This window comes from Siphateles boraxobius, unplaced genomic scaffold (genome assembly GCF_051911475.1).
Source record: "Siphateles boraxobius isolate OS27281-9 unplaced genomic scaffold, OSU_SipBor_1 19, whole genome shotgun sequence".
Taxonomy (NCBI): domain Eukaryota; kingdom Metazoa; phylum Chordata; class Actinopteri; order Cypriniformes; family Leuciscidae; genus Siphateles; species Siphateles boraxobius.
In genome coordinates this window covers 5,733,579-5,748,786 of record NW_027508799.1, presented here as the reverse complement: position 1 = coordinate 5,748,786, position 15,208 = coordinate 5,733,579, and the positions used below count along the sequence as shown (strand labels likewise).

Below are 15,208 nucleotides of genomic sequence, written 5' to 3'. Positions count from 1 at the left end.
CGCTAGCCGGGCAACTGCGGTGAACTGCTTCGGGCTGGTCGCGGTCTTTATCCGTGCCTAAATTGCACCCGTGAAAGGGAGCCTCACATTTCGCACAGACTTGGCATAGCCTCTTGCGGGTAAAGTCAGGGTTAAGCCTAGAGGTAGGCTTAGATTGTACTTTGTTTGTTTGAGCCATATCTGTTGTTGGGGAATACAAATTGACCCAGTAGAGCAGGCCAATAATATGCACAACCCGGAGCTAAAGTTCCGTTTCGGTCTGTCGAGTGGGAGAGCGGTTACCGAAGACAAACTTCTCAAAATATCCAAATGCAAAAGTGAGTCATACAACAAAGAGTTGGAGGGACACAACCTCCAAACGGAAGCAAAAACGCTAGTACATATAGGCCTATGCCGAATCGATTGACCGCATGCCTGAGAGCCTGATAGGTTACAAGTTACCGGTGCCCTCCTTATGAGAACAAAATCCACGTTCGATCGATGTCGTAAGTTATTACTGATGCTCGATGGTGTTTTAAAAAGAGTTTTGAGCAGGACCTCTCTGGAACACAGGCCTCCACCACCCGGAACAAAACATGAGCATTCCATCCACGCGCCACAGCAAACATTGACCTTGGCATTATTAGCACCACGCTCTAACCAACTGAGCTAACCGGCCTCTCTCTGTCACATTTTATCCCCAATTTCTCAGAAATATCCTGGTTGCCCTAATCAGGCTGAAGAGATTAAAAGCAAAGCCTAATAATGGGCTCATCCGGGATTTGAACCCGGGACCTCTCGCACCCTAAGCGAGAATCATACCCCTAGACCAACGAACCGAAACATACGTCCACCCTGCTGCTGTCAGGTGGCAAACATTTCCGCTTGCATGGCTTAAAGCGCAATATTTAATTAAATCTACAATTAAAAAGTAGCCAGTGCTAAGTTGCCAGCACAGAGGAAATGCGGTCTCTTTTTTTGTGGTCATTAGAAATCACACTGCAGCACCTGCAGACGTGCTAGAGATGGCGCCTCGTCTTTGTCTTTGAGAGCGATGGACACCTTCAGTCCATCATCGAGGGGAATTAGCTCAAATGGTAGAGTGCTCGCTGCGCAAAAGAAGGGGTCCAATCTTTGCGCCCCGCACGCAAGCGAAAAGGACGCAGAAAACGTGAAAAAACGCACAAATTTGGCCTGCAACAATATTCGGGCTACATTCCTGTACGTTATGGAAGAGTTTTAGTTACATGTGAAACAAGTCACACTCCGCGGGCTGGGCTCGAACCCCTGCTCTGCGCGACTAGTGTGTGATCAACTGCGCATTCGCCTTCACTTGGTTATCAAGGTGACATATCATTATATTGATTGATATTAATTGTGTATATTATTTTTAAAAAAGCATATTACATGTTTATGGTTTAATAAAACTAATACAAATGTTTATTCAAATATGTGTTTTTTGTGTATGGGATTGATTGATGTGATTTATCTGATTTATTTTAGGACACTTCAAATGTTTTATACTCACAAATGCACACAAATATCGAAATGTAATTTTTTTATTAAAATGAATACACACAAATATTGAAATAAGTACACACACACATAAATATATGGACATACACACAATATATGTGTTATATACAATGTATACTCTATGAAAGAGTGGGTGGGCCCATATACAGTTTGCACATTCCAGTCCCAAGGCAATTAAAAGTAGCACAATGAATAAGAGTGTGAACAGTATTTATTTACTAAAACTAAAAAACATTAATGAACAACAATAAACAACTAACAATGTAGAAATAGAATAGAACATTCTGTAATATAAATTAAATAAACAAGACATTGCAGAATGATTAAGAGAAAAAAAAGAACATAACTGTATTTACACATAGATATTTATTTACAGGTATTTACAAACAATCTTTTTTCTGTGTTGGAAGATTTTTATCATGGAGGTGGCTGTCCAGGTTTTTTTCTGCTGGCGATGTTCTACCAGCCACTCCTCTAAAGATTTGCCACCAGAGACACCCGGGCAAAACGTGGCACTGCCGAAGCGGCTGTGGCCGAACTCCTTGGTTTTGGGCTTGCCACACTTAGAGCATTTGTTATATGCCACTTCACGGACATATTTCCTTTTGTGGGCTCCACTGGCCTCCTCTTCTGCCCTGCGTCGTCTGTTCCTCTGAGTGAAGCGGGACACAGACACCGGGGCAGTGGGAGCAGGAGCCTCTCGCACGTCAGGAAACACTGGAGTTGGAGCCAGGAGAGGAGCAGCTGAAGCGCCACCTGCACCAGCTGCCAGCAGCGTGGGCGCAGTGTTCAATAAAATGAACTGGGGCAGTGGCACAGGAACTGGGGGAGGAGTAGGAGCTGCTGGGGTAATTGGCCTCACAATTGCAGCACTGGCAGGTAGTCTGCCCGGCCGTAGCTTAGGAGCCTGTCCCGCTCTTTTAGGAGGAAGGACAAACCCGTGCCGGGCCCCTGTTGTGGACGGAGCCTCATCCAGCTCTTCCCGCGGAGCAGGAAGCTGTGAGCTGGCCACAGCGATGCGGTCTTCTGCAGCAAGGCCCTGGGTAAGGACAGTCACTTCCTGGGTGTTCTCCCTTCGATTAAACCTGCAATCAAAAAATTTATGCATAATAAATAACTGCTATCCCTTTCTTTCAAATGTCAATGTAAAACTATGCTTACCACTGAGTGAGAGTCCTCTGATTCAGCATAAACAGCTGAAGTGACGTGGCCTCCATCATAGTTTGGCAGTTCAGCACCAGGTCTCGGATGTGGTGGTAATCCGTGAGCACCTAAGTCCAACGAGGAAGACGGACTCCATCCTTCTTAGTTGGGGACTTGTGAAGTGCACACAGTTTGATACACATGGCCTCAACTAAGCGACTGGTGCTGGGCCACTGAGCTGGCCCCCCAGGATGACCAATCAGGCACCTCTTCACACTGTCCACACCCGGTGTCACTCCTGTGTTTTTCGGAGCCTTGAAGCGTCCGTGGGTCAGTTTGGGCTGGTGTCTGGGCTGATAGTGGATCTTCCTCTTGTCCCCATCAGGAAGAGCAGTCCACAGACGGATGACCTCTGTGACCTGTGACGTTAGTACACGTAATACGCTAGCTAACTAGTGCAAGTCACTTAACTAAATATAACAACATTGTCGGTTTCTTACCTCGATGTAGTAACCTGAAATCCAAAGTAAACCCAGTACTTTGACACCTGTAAAGTTTCAACTTTTTTTTCAAAACCGCTGGAAACCACTTAACCTCTGGCGATGCCCCGTCAGGTAGATGGAGGGTTTTTGGGAATGAAGGATAGCGATTGGTTGTCAACAAAAGCAAGGAGACGGAGATTTCGGAAATGGACTTTATTGATTGGCTGTAAACTGTGAGGTAAAGATACACATACTGATAAGTGATTGATGCATACGTATAAAAAAAAAGTTTGAAATGGATCATAGTAATTGGAAGCTGGGAAACGGAGATGATGGGATCAGGCTTTATTGATTGGCTGTGAACAAAGATGGAAAGATCCCAGTAGTGATACGTGATTGGATGGCAATTGACAGTCTCTCGTTCTCCCGGCACTGCTAGCCGGGCAACTGCGGTGAACTGCTTCGGGCTGGTCGCGGTCTTTATCCGTGCCTAAATTGCACCCGTGAAAGGGAGCCTCACATTTCGCACAGGCTTGGCATAGCCTCTTGCGGGTAAAGTCAGGGTTAAGCCTAGAGGTAGGCTTAGATTGTACTTTGTTTGTTTGAGCCATATCTGTTGTTGGGGGATACAAATTGACCCAGTAGAGCAGGCCAATAATATGCACAACCCGGAGCTAAAGTTCCGCTTCGGTCTGTCGAGTGGGAGAGCGGTTACCGAAGACAAACTTCTCAAAATATCCAAAGGCAAAAGTGAGTCATACAACAAAGAGTTGGAGGGACACAACCTCCAAACGGAAGCAAAAACGCTAGTACATATAGGCCTATGCCGAATCGAATGACCTCATGCCTGAGAGCCTAATAGGTTACAAGTTACCGGTGCCCTCCTTATGAAAACAAAATCCAAGTTCGATCGCTGTCGTAAGTTATTACGGATGCTCGATGGTGTTTTAAAAAGAGTTTTGAGCAGGACCCCTCTGGAACACAGGCCTCCACCACCCGGAACAAAACATAAGCATTCCATCCACGCGCCACAGCAAACATTAGCTGATGTAAACTTTCACAACACCCGCTGTCTTCTTTGAACACAAAGCAACTGACGAAGCTGTTAACGCTAAAAGGGGCCAAGAAACGTCGTGTCATGTGTCCGAAATGACACGGATGTGTTAGTGGACACACGTGTGCTAAATTCTGCAGCTGTGTTGGTGGTTGCATGGCAGGACGTAAACGAAAAACACCTTTCGTCCCTGGGTGGGCTTGAACCAAAAACCTTTCGGTTAACAGCCAAACGCGCTGACCTGTTGCGCCGCAGAGACCTACGGCTAGCCTGTCCATGGGTTAGGTTATAAAAAAAGGCAGACCTGGACTTTTCCGGCAATGCCGGACACACTTTCCACGCTGGAAACCGAGAGCCTGATGGAAAGAGAGAGGGCTAATAGATGCGCCCAACGTGGGGCTCGAACCCACGACCCAGAGATTAAGAGTCTCATGCTCTACCGACTGAGCTAGACGGGCAACTGCGATGATTTGCTTCGGGCTGGTTCCGGTCTTTATCCTTGCCTAAATTGCGCCCGTGAAAGGGAGCCTCATATTTCGCACAGGCTTGGCATTGCCTCTTGCGGGTAAAGTCAGGGTGAAGCCTAGAGGTAGGCTTAGAGTGTACTTTGTTTGTTTGAGCCATATCTTTTGTTGGGGGATACAATTTGACCCAGTAGAGCAGGCCAATAATATGCACAACCCGGAGCTAAAGTTCCGTTTCGGTCTGTCGAGTGAGAGAGCGGTTACCGAAGACAAACTTCTCAAAATATCCAAAGGCAAAAGTGAGTCATACAACAAAGAGTTGGAGGGACACCACCTCCAAACGGAAGCAAAAACGCTAGTACATATAGGCCTATGCCGAATCGATTGACCGCATGCCTGAGAGCCTGATAGGTTACAAGTTACCGGTGCCCTCCTTATGAGAACAAAATCCACGTTCGATCGATGTCGTAAGTTATTACTGATGCTTGATGGTGTTTTAAAAAGAGTTTTGAGCAGGACCTCTCTGGAACACAGAGCTCCACCACCCGGAACAAAACATAAACATTCCATCCACGCGCCACAGCAAACTTTGACCTTGGCATTATTAGCACCACGCTCTAACCAACTGAGCTAACCGGCCTCTCTCTGTCACATTTTATCCCCAATTTCTCAGAAATATCCTGGTTGCCCTAATCAGGCTGAAGAGACTAAAAGCAAAGCCTAATAATGGGCTCATCCGGGATTTGAACCCGGGACCTCTCCACCCTAAGCGAGAATCATACCCCTAGACCAACGAAGCGAAACATACATCCTCACTGCTGCTGTCGGGCGGCAAACATTTCCGCTTGCATGGCTTAAAGCGCAATATTTAATTAAATCTACAATTAAAAAGTAGCCAGTGCTAAGTTGCCAGCACAGAGGAAATGCGGCCTCTTTTTTTGTGGTCATTGGAAATCACACTGCAGCACCTGCAGACGTGCTAGAGATGGCGCCTTGTCTTTGTCTTTGAGAGCGATGGACACCTTCACTCCATCATCGAGGGGAATTAGCTCAAATGGTAGAGTGCTCGCTGCGCAAAAGAAGGGGTCCAATCTTTGCGCCCCGCACGCAAGCGAAAAGGATGCAGAAAACGTGAAAAAAAGCACAAATTTGGCCTGCAACAATATTCGGGCTACATTCCTGTACGTTATGGAAGAGTTTTAGTTACATGTGAAACAAGTCACACTCCGCAGGCTGGGCTCGAACCCCTGTTCTGCGCGACTAGTGTGTGATCAACTGCGCATTCGCCTTCACTTGGTTATCAATGTGACATGTCATTATATTGATTGATATTAATTGTGTATATTATTTTTAAAAAAGCATATTACATGTTTATGGTTTAATAAAACTAATACAAATGTTTATTCAAATATGTGTTTTTTGTGTATGGGATTGATTGATGTGATTTATCTGATTTATTTTAGGACACTTCAAATGTTTTATACACAAAAATGCACACAAATATCGAAATGTAATTTTTTTTATTAAAATGAATACACACAAATATTGAAATAAGTACACACACACATAAATATATGGACATACACACAATATATGTGTTATATACAATGTATACTCTATGAAAGAGTGGGTGGGCCCATGTACAGTTTGCACATTCCAGTCCCAAGGCAATTAAAAGCAGCACAATGAATAGGAGTGTGAACAGTATTTATTTACTAAAACTAAAAGACATTAATGAACAACAATAAACAACTAACAATGTAGAAATAGAATAGAACATTCTGTAATATAAATTAAATAAACAAGACATTGCAGAAAGATTGAGAGAAAAAAAAGAACATAACTGTATTTACACATAGATATTTATTTACATGTATTTACAAACAATCTTTTTTCTGTGTTGGAAGATTTTTATCATGGAGGTGGCTGTCCAGGTTTTTTTCTGCTGGCGCTGTTCTACCAGCCACTCCTCTAAAGATTTGCCACCAGAGACACCCGGGCAAAACGTGGCACTGCCGAAGCGGCTGTGGCCGAACTCCTTGGTTTTGGGCTTGCCACACTTAGAGCATTTGTTATATGCCACTTCACGGACATATTCCCTTTTGTGGGCTCCACTGGCCTCCTCTTCTGCCCTGCGTTGTGTGTTCCTCTGAGTGAAGCGGGACACAGACACCGGGGCAGTGGGAGCAGGAGCCTCTCGCACGTCAGGAAACACTGGAGTTGGAGCCAGGAGAGGAGCAGCTGAAGCGCCACCTGCACCAGCTGCCAGCAGCGTGGGCGCTTTGTTCAATAAAATGAACTGGGGCAGTGGCACAGGAACTGGGGGAGGAGTAGGAGCTGCTGGGGTAATTGGCCTCACAATTGCAGCACTGGCAGGTCGTCTGCCCGGCCGTAGCTTAGGAGCCTGTCCCGCTCTGTTAGGAGGAAGGACAAACCCGTGCCGGGCCCCTGTTGTGGAGGGAGCCTCATCCAGCTCTTCCCGCGGAGCAGGAAGCTGTGAGCTGGCCACAGCGATGCGGTCTTCTGCAGCAAGGCCCTGGGTAAGGACAGTCACTTCCTGGGTGTTCTCCCTTCGATTAAACCTGCAATCAAAAAATTTATTCATAATAAATAACTGCTATCCCTTTCTTTCAAATGTCAATGTAAAACTATGCTTACCACTGAGGGAGAGTCCTCTGATTCAGCATAAACAGCTGAAGTGACGTGGCCTCCATCATAGTTTGGCAGTTCAGCACCAGGTCTCGGATGTGGTGGTAATCTGTGAGCCCCTTAGTCCAACGAGGAAGACGGACTCCATCCTTCTTAGTTGGGGACTTGTGAAGTGCACACAGTTTGATACACATGGCCTCAACTAAGCAACTGGTGCTGGGCCCCTGAGCTGGCCCCCCAGGATGACCAATCAGGCACCTCTTCACACTGTCCACACCCGGTGTCACTCCTGTGTTTTTCGGAGCCTTGAAGCGTCCGTGGGTCAGTTTGGGCTGGTGTCTGGGCTGATAGTGGATCTTCCTCTTGTCCCCATCAGGAAGAGCAGTCCACAGACGGATGACCTCTGTGACCTGTGACGTTAGTACACGTAATACGCTAGCTAACTAGTGCAAGTCACTTAACTAAATATAACAACATTGTCGGTTTCTTACCTCGATGTAGTAACGTGAAATCCAAAGTAAACCCAGTACTTTGACACCTGTAAAGTTTCAACTTTTTTTTCAAAACCGCTGGAAACCACTTAACCTCTGGCGATGCCCCGTCAGGTAGATGGAGGGTTTTTGGGAATGAAGGATAGCGATTGGTTGTCAGCAAAAGCAAGGAGACGGAGATTTCGGAAATGGATTTTATTGATTGGCTGTAAACTGTGAGGGAAAGATACACATACTGATACGTGATTGATGCATACGTATAAAAAAAAAAGTTTGAAATGGATCATAGTAATTGGAAGCTGGGAAACGGAGATGATGGGATCAGGCTTTATTGATTGGCTGTGAACAAAGATGGAAAGATGCCAATAGTGATACGTGATTGGATGGCAATTGACAGTCTCTCGTTCTCCCGGCACTGCTAGCCGGGCAACTGCGGTGAACTGCTTCGGGCTGGTCGCGGTCTTTATCCGTGCCTAAATTGCACCCGTGAAAGGGAGCCTCACATTTCGCACAGGCTTGGCATAGCCTCTTGCGGGTAAAGTCAGGGTTAAGCGTAGAGGTAGGCTTAGATTGTACTTTGTTTGTTTGAGCCATATCTGTTGTTTGGGGATACAAATTGACCCAGTAGAGCAGGCCAATAATATGCACAACCCGGAGCTAAAGTTCCGTTTCGGTCTGTCGAGTGGGAGAGCGGTTACCGAAGACAAACTTCTCAAAATATCCAAAGGCAAAAGTGAGTCATACAACAAAGAGTTGGAGGGACACAACCTCCAAACGGAAGCAAAAACACTAGTACATATAGGCCTATGCCGAATCGAATGACCTCATGCCTGAGAGCCTGATAGGTTACAAGTTACCGGTGCCCTCCTTATGAAAACAAAATCCAAGTTCGATCGCTGTCGTAAGTTATTACGGATGCTCGATGGTGTTTTAAAAAGAGTTTTGAGCAGGACCTCTCTGGAACACAGGCCTCCAACCACCCGGAACAAAACATGAGCATTCCATCCACGCGCCACAGCAAACATAATCTGATGTAAACTTTCACAACACCCGCTGTCTTCTTTGAACACAAAGCAACTGACCAAGCTGTTAACGCTAAAAGGGGCCAAGAAACGTCGTGTCATGTGTCCTAAATGACACGGATGTGTTAGTGGACACACGTGTGCTAAATTCTGCAGCTGTGTTGGTGGTTGCATGGCAGGACGTCAACGAAAAACACCTTTCGTCCCTGGGTGGGCTCGAACCAAAAACCTTTCGGTTAACAACCATGCGCTGACCTATTGCGCCACAGAGACCTACAGCTAGACTTTCCATGGGTTAGCTTATAAAAAAAGGCAGACCTGGACTTTTCCGGCAATGGCGGACTCGCTTTCCACGGTTGAAACCGAAAGCCCGTTGGGAAGAGAGAGGGCTAATAGATGCACCCAACGTGGGGCTCAAACCCACGACCCTGAGATTAAGAGTCTCATGCTCTACCGACTGAGCTAGCCGGGCAACTGCGGTGATCTGCTTCGGGCTGGTCGCGGTCTTTATCCTTGCCTAAATTGCGCCCGTGAAAGGGAGCCTCACATTTCGCACAGGCTTGGCATAGCCTCTTGCGGGTAAAGTCAGGGTGAAGCCTAGAGGTAGGCTTAGAGTGTACTTTGTTTGTTTGAGCCATATCTTTTGTTGGGGGATACAATTTGACCCAGTAGAGCAGGCCAATAATATGCACAACCCGGAGCTAAAGTTCCGTTTCGGTCTGTCGAGTGAGAGAGCGGTTACCGAAGACAAACTTCTCAAAATATCCAAAGGCAAAAGTGAGTCATACAACAAAGAGTTGGAGGGACACAACCTCCAAACGGAAGCAAAAACGCTAGTACATATAGGCCTATGCCGAATCGATTGACCGCATGCCCGAGAGCCTGATAGGTTACAAGTTACCGGTGCCCTCCTTATGAGAACAAAATCCACGTTCGATCGATGTCGTAAGTTATTACTGATGCTCGATGGTTTTTTAAAAAGAGTTTTGAGCAGGACCTCTCTGGAACACAGGCCTCCACCACCCGGAACAAAACATGAGCATTCCATCCACGCCCCACAGCAAACATAAGCTGATGTAAACTTTCACAACACCCGCTGTCTTCTTTGAACACAAAGCAACTGACCAAGCTGTAAACGCTAAAAGGGGCCAAGAAACGTCGTGTCATGCGTCCGAAATGACACGGATGTGTTAGTGGACACACGTTTGCTAAATTCTGCAGCTGTCTTGGTGGTTGCATGGCAGGACGTCAACGAAAAACACCATTCGTCCCTGGGTCGGCTCGAACCACCAACCTTTCGGTTAACAGCCGATCGCACTGACCGATTGCACCACAGAGACCTATGGCTAACCTGTCCATGGGTTAGCTTATAAAAAAAAGCAGACCTGGACTTTTCCGTCAATGGCGAACTCGCTTTCCACGCTGGAAACCGAGACCCCGTTGGGAAGAGAGAGGGCTAATAGATGCGCCCAACGTGGGGCTCGAACCCAAGACCCTGAGATTAAGAGTCTCATGCTCTACTGACTGAGCTAGCCGGGCAACTACGGTGGACTGCTTCGGGCTGGTCGCGGTCTTTTTCCTTGCCTAAATTGCGCCCGTGAAAGGGAGCCTCACATTTCGCACAGGCTTGGCATAGCCTCTTGTGGGTAAAGTCAGGGTGAAGCCTAGAGGTAGGCTTAGAGTGTACTTTGTTTGTTTGAGCCATATCTTTTGTTGGGGGATACAATTTGACCCAGTAGAGCAGGCCAATAATATGCACAACCCGGAGCTAAAGTTCCGTTTCGGTCTGTCGAGTGAGAGAGCGGTTACCGAAGACAAAGTTCTCAAAATATCCAAAGGCAAAAGTTAGCCATACAACAAAGAGTTGGAGGGACACAACCTCCAAACGGAAGCAAAAACGCTAGTACATATAGGCCTATGCTGAATCGATTGACCTCATGCCTGAGAGCCTGATAGGTTACAAGTTACCGGTGCCCTCCTTATGAGAACAAAATCCACGTTCGATCGATGTCGTAAGTTATTACGGATGCTCGATGGTGTTTTAAAAAGAGTTTTGAGCAGGACCTCTCTGGAACACAGGCCTCCACCACCCGGAACAAAACATGAGCATTCCATCCACGCGCCACAGCAAACATAAGCTGATGTAAACTTTCACAACACCCGCTGTCTTCTTTGAACACAAAGCAACTGACCAAGCTGTAAACGCTAAAAGGGGCCAAGAAACGTCGTTTCATGCGTCCGAAATGACACGGATGTGTTAGTGGACACACGTGTGCTAAATTCTGCAGCTGTGTTGGTGGTTGCATGGCAGGACGTCAACGAAAAACACCATTCGTCCCTGGGTGGGCTCGAACCACCAACCTTTCGGTTAACAGCAGAACGCGCTGACCGATTGCGCCAAAGCTGGGGAACAATAGTCTGTTAGAGGGGGGGAAGAAATGGAAGAAGGCGGAAGAGGGAAAAAAGAGGAAAGAAGAGAGAAAAGAAGGAAAAAGGAGAGGAAAAGAAAAGAAAGAGATTTTTATGACTTTGTCCCCCCAATATCAATATTTTTGAAAGTCTACGTTTGTCATAACTATTGCAAAAACTGTTTTTTTGTATCTTCCTATACATTTATATGGGATTAAAGATGATCACAAGGTTGGTGGTTTGAATCCCACAGCTGCCACATAACTGGTTTCCATATTACAGAAATGTGTTCTGTTCTGTCGTTTTACAATATAAATGAATATTGTACTAATGATATTTAAATAATTCTAGATATTTTATTTATAGTAAATTATACTCGATATTATAGTAAAATTATACTATACTTTTAATTATATTCATTAAACTATAGTTTTAATTATATTTCTGCTTCAGTAATTTTATAAAAACTATTCTAAAAACTAGTCAATTATTTAATTACTGAATTCATCCATTACAACATTTTTTTCACAAGTGACTAACTTTGGAATGATACTATAGTAAAGGAACACACAAAAAACAAGGAGAGAAGCATTTATGATCAAAAGACCAAACTTTCATTTTATTTTCATCCTTTTTTAAAAAACTATATACAAGGAGAACTATATACAAGGAAAACTATATACAAGGAGAAATAATTTTTATTTTTTTATTTTTAATATCCTCCAACCACTGCTCCTTTGGCACTGTCTCTACTGAGGGGCAGTATACAATTCCCTTGTACTGACTGTGCCCAGTCTCTGCTGTTCTGAACTGCCCACATTTCTTGCATGTGTTGTGCTGCACTTTGCGGGTCAGTTTTCGAGCACCTTTCGGGGCTGAGGTCCCCCGGATCCCACTCAAAAATGCAGGTGGACAGGCATCCCATGAAGGTTGGGTAGAGGGGATGGGCATCGGTGGTGCAGCCCACGGCCAGCCTTCTCATAAAGTGCCAGATGTCCAGCCGGATGTGGAGGTCTGGCCATTGCCCAAACCTTGTGTGCAGCTTGCTGGTTGCCCCCTCACTACTCACGCAGCAGCCACAGTCCACATACAGCAGCACTGGGGGTGGAACTGCTGCCAGGCGGTACCGCTCCATGACACCAGCCACCATCCTGTCCAGTCCTGGCCCCTCCTGCCACGACAGGACACTGGTCAGTATCTGGCCGACCTCATTGCCAATAGAGCTCACCCAGAGTGCTGTCCCCCGTCCATGGCCAGCCAGCTTCTTTGTGATCTGGAATTTACCAATGTAACGACACATTCAGAGATCTGAACTTATTGTTTTAAGAGAGAAAAATCTCATTTGATAATTGAGCCAAAGCGATTGAGAAAAATGTCTATTTGGCAGTATTTAAGAACATGTAAGTCTATTACAGAGTCAGATTATTTATTACCTTTTTGGTGGAATCCATCTTTAAGATGGTGCCAAAGGTCGACGTGATGCTGGCCTTGATGTGGTCTATACGGCAGAGGATGTCCCTGCCGTATACGGACAGCACCCAACAACTGGTGGGGATGTCGATGGGCTCTGGAGGCTCCTGGCAGACCACCGGAAAGAGGCTGGGTCGATCCACAAAGTCAGCACACTCCCCAAGATAGTGTGCCAACCGATTCAGCCATTCTTCCCCATGGTTCTCTTTCAACTGCCTCACCAATCGAGCTGGACTGTTGCCCAGCGTCCGGTCCCGAAGCAGCCTAATGACACGGATGTCACAGGCATACCTGAAAACGCATTGTTGCTGTGATTAGTTACATGTTAATTGAAGGGTCAATTCAGTGGTTTAATTCTTACAATCAACATCTTTTCTACACTGATTTACTCACTTGCGGGTCAGGATCAGCCGGAACATTTTCTGGTGAGGCAGGTCAAGCTGATCCCGGACAGTCTGACTTGTTGACAGATAGTTAAGAGAACACACAGTGCACCTGAGTGTCTCTGTCACCATCAGGTAGTACCTGTCAATGTCCAGGACCTTCCGAGCCCTCTTGTGAACACCATAGCCCGTCAGGTTCTTGCCACAATCTGGGCAGGACACCCTCACCTTCCACAGGTGGTAGGGCATCCACACCATCAATCGATGGGTGAAGAACCGGTCTGGAGTTGGTGTCTGGTGGTAAATGAGGGCTGTGACAGGGGGCTCATACCACAGCTTCAAATCTGGCCGCAGCTTGCCAGAGTGAAATAAGGTGTTGGCAATCCACCTCTGGTCCTGCACAGGGATGGTCTTGCTCATTTCCCCTGGCAACCAGAATGAAGCTGAGGCCCCAGCCGGGGCTGGCATGACTCCTCCAGGCTCCTCCTGTTTGGAAGACAATTTGTTTATTGTATAAATAAAGACTTCTGTAATATACACCACAGCCTGTCCAATAGTGTTTTTTTAATTGCTCTGTTGCAATTCCCACAAGCTATTGGTACATTTTCAAAACTCTTAGTACAAATAATACAACAGATAATCAAAAGTGCACTTTTTTTCTAAGCATTTCAGTATATTTCCATTTGTGGAAATAAAGACATTCTTTAAATTACTACATTATTAGCTTAATAACTATGTGATTTGTATATGTACATCTCTGTTAACAGGTCAATCTAAATTGTATCCTAGACGCATGCATTTTCTGTAAAGCTGATTTGAAACTATATACATTGTAAATACATAATACATTATAAATAAAATGTATAATTAATAAATAAATAATATTAAAAAATATATACATATACAAATAAATCTGAATTGAATTGAATACTATAAAACTGAATACTTTAATACTTCTCATTTAGGTTAACTAGAATGAAAGCATGAGATCAGGTTTTGAAAGAATGTCTAGCTGTATTACATGTGTGATCAGCTTGGAGTTTTGTAAAGAGTTTTGAAAATGTATGCCTTACTTGTGAATTAAAAAAAAAAAGTAAATTGCTGCTATACTCACAGAGGATGGAGCAGGACTGGGGCACCTCACAGAGGATGGAGAAGGGGTGGTGGTCCTCACAGAGGCCATAGATGGGGCCCTCACAAACGATGGAGCAGGGGTGGTGGTCCTCACGGAGGATGGAGGAGGAGACGGGCTGGGAGGAGAAGGGCTGGGGGTCCTTGAAGAGGATGGAGCAGGACCGGGGCTCCTCACAGAGGATGGTGAAGGGGTGGTGGTCCTCACAGAGGCCATAGATGGGGCCCTCATAAAGGATGGAGAAGGGGTGGTGGTCCTCACAGAGGCCATAGATGGGGCCCTCATAAAGGATGGAGAAGGGGTGGTGGTCCTCACGGAGGATGGAGGAGGAGAGGGGCTGGAAGAAGGGCTGGGGGTCCTTGAAGAGGGTGGAGGAGAGGGGCTGAGGTTCCTCCGACCAACTAAATTTGGCTTAAGTGACGACATCTGGGACTCACCAAACCGTGACTTAGTGAACTAAAAAGAGAAACAAAGTTAATTGTATGACAACCACACTATACATTTCAACAAAAACATTTTTATTCAAATCGAGTGTTTACTTATGTGTGATGGGTAGGTCTAGGGGTAAGGGTCGGTTTGGTGATAGAAAATATAAATTAACCTGACATAAAGGCAATAGAAGTCTATGCAATGTCCTGACTAATATAGTCAAACAAAAATGTGTGTGTGTGTGTGTGTGTGTGTGTGTGTGTGTGTGTGTGTGTGTGTGTGTGTGTGTGTGTGTGTGTGTGTGCGTGCGTGCGTGCGTGCAAAAATGTGAATGGCCTGACTGATCAGTCTGCAGGAGTATGCTAGAATTATTTTGATGTTGGTGGGCCGTAGATCATATCAAACAAATACAAAATGAATCTAAGTAAACATTAATTACAGATTTAATATTCACCATTGACAAACTTGGAGGGGGCCTCAGGAATGTCCGTGGGGTAGGAGCAGTGTCTGAAGCCTCAGACTGGGGAGCAGCTGTGCCAGGAGCCTCAGACTGGGGAGCAGCTGT

At 45.8% G+C, this 15,208-nt stretch overlaps 4 non-coding genes across 4 annotated transcripts; all 4 read right to left on the bottom strand.

Annotated features, from left to right (window-relative positions):
• Positions 1-746: 746 nt before the first annotated feature.
• trnap-agg (transfer RNA proline (anticodon AGG)) lies at positions 747-818 on the bottom strand. The gene has a single exon. It is a non-coding gene; the product is annotated as a tRNA-Pro (tRNA).
• Positions 819-4,579: 3,761 nt separating this feature from the next.
• On the bottom strand, positions 4,580-4,652 carry trnak-cuu (transfer RNA lysine (anticodon CUU)). Its single transcript has one exon. It is a non-coding gene; the product is annotated as a tRNA-Lys (tRNA).
• Positions 4,653-9,219: 4,567 nt separating this feature from the next.
• Positions 9,220-9,292, bottom strand: trnak-cuu (transfer RNA lysine (anticodon CUU)). The gene has a single exon. It is a non-coding gene; the product is annotated as a tRNA-Lys (tRNA).
• Positions 9,293-10,286: 994 nt separating this feature from the next.
• On the bottom strand, positions 10,287-10,359 carry trnak-cuu (transfer RNA lysine (anticodon CUU)). The gene has a single exon. It is a non-coding gene; the product is annotated as a tRNA-Lys (tRNA).
• Positions 10,360-15,208: the final 4,849 nt, after the last annotated feature.